Below are 6,000 nucleotides of genomic sequence, written 5' to 3'. Positions count from 1 at the left end.
AGTATGTACATGTACAGGCTCATGTCGCCTCTGTATAATGGTCTGCAGGGCGAGACATCTTCCCCATCCCTAAACACTAGAATCATTTATTATTTGTGCACCATAAAACTACACAATCTCTCTCTTCTCCATTTAAATTCGCAGGGCGAAAAAAATCATATATGTGCTAATGTTTATATTCCACATCCATGCGAATTAAATGTCTCCACCTATTTGCGGATACCTTAAATTGGTAAGTGGTACCGTTCAAATTTCCGGAATTTAAGGCTTGTACATATTCTTTTCAATGACATTGTCTGTAATTATAGAAATATGTATGACAAAAAATTCAAGGAATAAATATCAAAAGAATATGCTTGCACAATAATCATAGATTAATTAAGCGATATATTGTAATGTAAAGCTTAAAATGGGTAGCCGAAAAGGTTCCAAATGACGTACTAAAGTGCACTCATTCTTTGAATCTTCTCTACCTGAGGATGCTTCTGTAATACAGGTAATATGACTAATCATGGCTTTGCTGTTCTTGAGAAGAAGACATTTTCAAGATGATTCATATATAGTTATTCCTATGTAAAACTTTGACCCTTTGTTGCGCCCCGAACCCCTTGGGGGAGGGGGATGTCATAATAAGAACAAACTTGATTCTAAAATACCTAAGGTTGCGTCTGTATAAATATGACTAATAATGGTTTAGTTGTTCTTGAGAAAAAGATTTTAAAGATATTTCCTAATTTTTCCTATGTAAAACTTTGCCCCCCCCCCCTGTTGTGACTGCACCCCTGTGGGGTCATGATTGGAACAAACTTAAATCTACACTATCTGTGGATACTTCTATAATAATATGACTAATCATGGCTTTACTGTTCCCGAGAAGAAGATTTTTAAAGACATTTCCTATATATTCCTATGTAAAACTTCGACCCCCTCTTGTGACCCCGCCTTACCACCGGGGGCTATGATATGAATAAAATAGAATTTCGAGCATGCATCTATATTCACATAAGTTTCATCTATTTTTGCACTGTGACCTACATTTTCAAAAATAGGTTCCAAGGAGCTGGGATGTATCAACTGACAAGGTTTGGTGATTTTTAATCTCTAAGTTTCCGAAATAATGAAATAAAATGATTTGAAATTGTTTAGCCATAAAATTCAGAAAGTAGTTCATCGTGACCTACTTATTATTGTCACACTTCACGGCCAGTTGATGCATCAATTGACAAGTTTTGATGCTCATAGGCTTCAAAGTGTCACAGATATGCATAAAAACCCATTTTTATTGATATATTGGTTCTAAGATGCATCAACTGACAAGATTTGAGGATCTTAGTCCTCATAGTGGGCAAAATATTAAACAAAAAGTTTTACCAAAACATCATTTTAGGTCAACTGTGAAGTAACCTTTAGACCACGCCTTTTGTCCCAAGGTGATGTCTTGAACAATTTTCAATCTGCAACATACATCCTCATCCTTATACATAAGTTTGGTAATAATCTGCCCAGTGGTTGTTGATAAGATTTTTAGAAACCACTATACTTGTTTCTATTTCCCTCATTCTCTCCACTTGTTTAGGGGTCACTTCCCTATTTTTAGTATTTATAAATGAAAGTCTGTGGACCAATGATATTCTGTGACAAAATTAGCCAGGGGGTTCTTGAGATATGGCCCAAATGCTAAAATTTTGACCCACACAGCACAAAGTCCCTCCCTTCCTGATCCGGAGGTCCGCGTTCGATTCTCGTTCCCCCTGCAGCGTCCTTGGCACTGATTGTTCCTTCGCCAAGCGCCCGGCACTAAAAGTGAAAGTCACGGGTCTCTCAGATGAGACCTTAAAAACCGAGGTCCCATGTCACGGTAGGCGTTTGCAATATAAATAATAATTTGAAAAAAAATAATAAAATAATAAAAATTAAAAAAAAACCTCAATGGCCCTGAGTGCCGATTATAGGTCTAAATTTGAAGCCCTTTACCGGCGTAAGTTGACGTCTCTATATGAGTGAAAAATTTTCGCATGGGACGTTAAACAACACACAATCAATCACACCGCACAAATGCCCATAGCATTAAATTTGAGTAGTTGATAATTAAAAAACTGTGACAGAAGAAAGAGGGCGTACAAGGCGAGAACAATCCCCCGCTCTGAGACAATGTATTTCTCAATTTTCAAAGTTCATGGAAAAGTTATATTTTACTAAATTATGTTTTCAGTAATGTCATCTTCAACACATTTCATTCATATATTTTACTGAACAACTTATTATTTGATTATCTGTTTTTTTAAGTTGACGGTTAAGCATATTTAGTGAAAATTGGGTTTATTAGAGCCATAAAAATGATTTTTGAACATGAATGGGTCAAGCCTCCATTCTCCATTACGTTTAAATGACGGAAAAATAAATGTAACTCTATTTCATGTTTCACAAAAATGGAGTCTGAACCCACTCTATATGAAAATCTAACTTTTCTGGAAAAAATTACATGCTTCAACAAACTAGTTTATTTAAACCACAGACACACAACGGATATATAGACTTCGTAGCGTAGTGATTAACCATTCAGTCTTGCGCCTAATCATGAGCTTTGGAGAGAGTTTGAATCGTGCGTGAAGCTTTGTTTTTTTACTTTTCACATACATGAGTGAAAAAATATATTATTTATAAATAATTTGTTCCAAAAAATAAAGAAAGCAAATATGTAAAAAATTATCTTGACAATGCAACTTTTGAGAAAAAGATAAGTTTTCATGAACTTTAAGAAATGTCTTTTCGTAGAGCGTGGGGTTGTCCTCGCCTTGTACGCCTCCATTCTTTGGTACGGACAGACGCATGGATAAACAGGATGTTGACAATGAATCCCACCATATGGCATGTCTAAACAAATAGTGTGCTAAAATTTCAAGCACCTGCAAAGAGTAGTCGCTGAGAAAACTGCGACAAACATTTGGTACGGGCAGACGCACGGAAAAACAAAAATGAATCCTATGGCATGTCTAGACAAAGAGTGTGCTAAAATTTCAAGCATCTGCGATGAGTAATTGCTAAGAAAACTGCGGCGAAAATTTGTTACGGACAGACACACAGACAGCTAGACAGACTGACACTATTGTCGTCCATGAAAATTTATCCGACGGTGTTCTTGTAGTTTAATTAGTTTACACTTTACCCCAAGAATTTTAAATACCGACTTTGATTTCTTGAAAGGCAAAGTGAAAAGAGTTATTTTATATAAGGAACCTATATAATACTTTTTTATTAGTGCCAGTAATATGATTAAGATTTCAGTTTTGTTTGTTTGTTTGCTTGTTTACACTTTATCTCTTAATTAGAATACATGTAACACATGAAAAACAATCATGATTATTTTGAGTTTTCACATACTACAGACATTCGATAAGGATAGAAATACGGCTTCTCTCAATCTCCTACGAACTAAAACTTTAGTTGTTCTGGAAAGAGAAAAATGTATATGGGTTGATACTAATATATGATACTAGTATATTTAAAGAATACCTATAGTTAGCAGTTACCTATAGTTAGCAAAGAAGAATCAGACGATGTAGATCCAGATACATGTATATCACTGATCTGGATTTCGCCAATGGTACAGCTTTCTGAAAGCTGTATCATTATTACATAAAGAGTTACAACAGGCAAAGAACTTGCTTTGAACAGCGAGTTGAAGAAGCCTCAGCCAATGTTGGCCTCGCAATGAATCAATGCCAAGAAAATCCTATAGCATTTAGTCAGAAACAACAGATAGAAATTACTGCCATGGACAGCTCACAGTAACTGTTAGAGGTTTTTCTGTAGGCTCAATGATGAGTAGCACAGACGCTGACATTAAAGCTATAAAAGGAAAGGCATGGAGAGCATACAACAAAATGGACAAGACCTGGAAGTATAGCCTGAACAGAACCCTGAATTTTAAAAGATCAACTGTGGAAGCTTAAACAAATGAACTTGATGTTGCTACTCAAGGACGCTGGAAGGATCTCATCGAAAATGATCAGCTACCACTACTAATTTATACATGTTAGCCTACCAAAGATCATAACCAAAATAAGGTTAAGGGCTGCAGTTGGCAGGTCATTGCGCCAGAGACGCAGAAGAAGCTGCAGCCAGCTGTATGTTGTGGGTATCCCACAGAGGAAGCAGAGTAAGGGGGCGTCTGACAGCATCTTCATTGACACGCTGAAGAGGGACAGAGGACTTGATGTGGAGAAACTGTAAGACAGAAAATAGTGGCAGACTGTTGTAGCTCGAGTTGGATTTATCTCGAAATAATTGTATTGAAATTGAATTATTTTTTCCATAATTTGCTGTCATGATAGAGTGGTATCGTGCTCACAATATCACCCCCCCCCCCTCCCCAAAAAAAAAAAAAAAGAAAACTGAGCACTGGGTGTCCCCAAACTGTAAAAGGCTTCTCTCATACGTGGGATTTGTTAATACTGTAAAAACAGATGTGAAAAACATGAAAGAGTTGTATATTACACATGTAATAACGTTTATCATTTATGTATGAAATTTTGAATATATATATCACATGTTTAACAGTTTGAACAACGCTCCTATTTCACATTTAATTTTTTAATGTATTGTTATGTTCAGATGAATCTCAATAAATATGCAGATGAAGCTTACACAATAAAACAATTAAATACTTCCCACCTTCCGGAGCAAACATGTGTACTAGTAACCGGATGTCTCAAATGAATTGATGAGAACTGAAGTTATGGAGGTGGACTAATCAACCAGGTTCGTTTGCTGGCGGTGGAACAATTGAGAAAACACCTGCATGATTAGAGTTTAGGAGGACAAGGTTCAAATCAGGGGAGGACTAATCAGCCAGGTTCGTTCTCTGGCGGCGGCGCAGTTGAGAGAACACCTACATGTTTAGAGTTTAGGGGGACAGGGGTCTAGTCCTCCGCATTGTCACTTGGTCTACAAAATTTAATTTAAATAGTGTGTGTTTTTTCTATTAAAAAATGTAAAAACAAAAAAATATTTTAATTTGCTTGCGAGAGGGACGTTGTCAAATTCTAAATTCAGTACATTATAATATTAATATGCATGGTAATTGATTGAATTTGGATCAATCGGGTGTTCATATTTTGGATACATGTACATCTTTTATAGAGATCATCTGTAATTCTTTAAATACTAGCAGTAGTCAAGAGGGTCGAAAGATGTGACGTCTGTAGTAAAAAAAAAAAAAATGAATTTTGGTCTCTGTACAATATCATGAGAAGTGTTTGAATTGAGATAATCACACCACAGATTTTCACTATGAATTATTTTTTTTCTGAGGATCTAGAGGGGGAGGGTGCCCCCCCCCCCCCGGAATTTGCAGTTACTAAAATGTATATAGTAAACCAACTAAAAGTGACCTTGGACCCCCTCCAAAACGCGGATGTGTGTTAAGTTGGTAAGTTGGTCAACTTGGTATGAAAAGTCATAGATATGAAGCTTTAGAAGTCAACGACCCCCCCCCCCCGTTTCACGTTTGGGAAAAAAAGGAGTTTGGGTTTTTTTTTCGGTCAAGAAATTCCTGGGGTTGGATTTTTTTTGTCTTGGGAAAAACTCTAAGGCTATTCTTTATTTTCGCACAAAAACTGAAGCCATGATTACGAAACTTAAAAAAAGATGATTTCATAACTACTTTGCGTAGCTATGTCTAGAAATTAAAATTCTATAAAAATCATACAATATCTTGCACGATTGTGTTTGTTACAAATAAGTTCTTCCTCTGTGTGTGTATGGGGAAGGGGGGAGGGGGGACTGGGAGTGTGTATGCTCAATTTTCCAACTTAAACAAAACTGAGGCAAAACTGGTCAAAGAATCTATTTAAGACAGGCTCCGGGGCCATAAAACTTAGACGTGCTCACTTATGATTCTCGGTCTCACTTTTTCATGGTAGAACAGTGAGACTGAGAGAAAAGTGAGCACGTCTCATTTGTATGTTCCCGGGGCCTGGACCAACTTGTACTAGGTAA

Source organism: Saccostrea echinata, unplaced genomic scaffold (assembly GCF_033153115.1).
Source record: "Saccostrea echinata isolate AGI-Se365-2 ecotype Australia unplaced genomic scaffold, CSIRO_AGI_Sech_v1 ptg000054l, whole genome shotgun sequence".
In the NCBI taxonomy this organism is placed as follows: domain Eukaryota; kingdom Metazoa; phylum Mollusca; class Bivalvia; order Ostreida; family Ostreidae; genus Saccostrea; species Saccostrea echinata.
Note: the sequence above shows the minus strand (reverse complement) of the source record.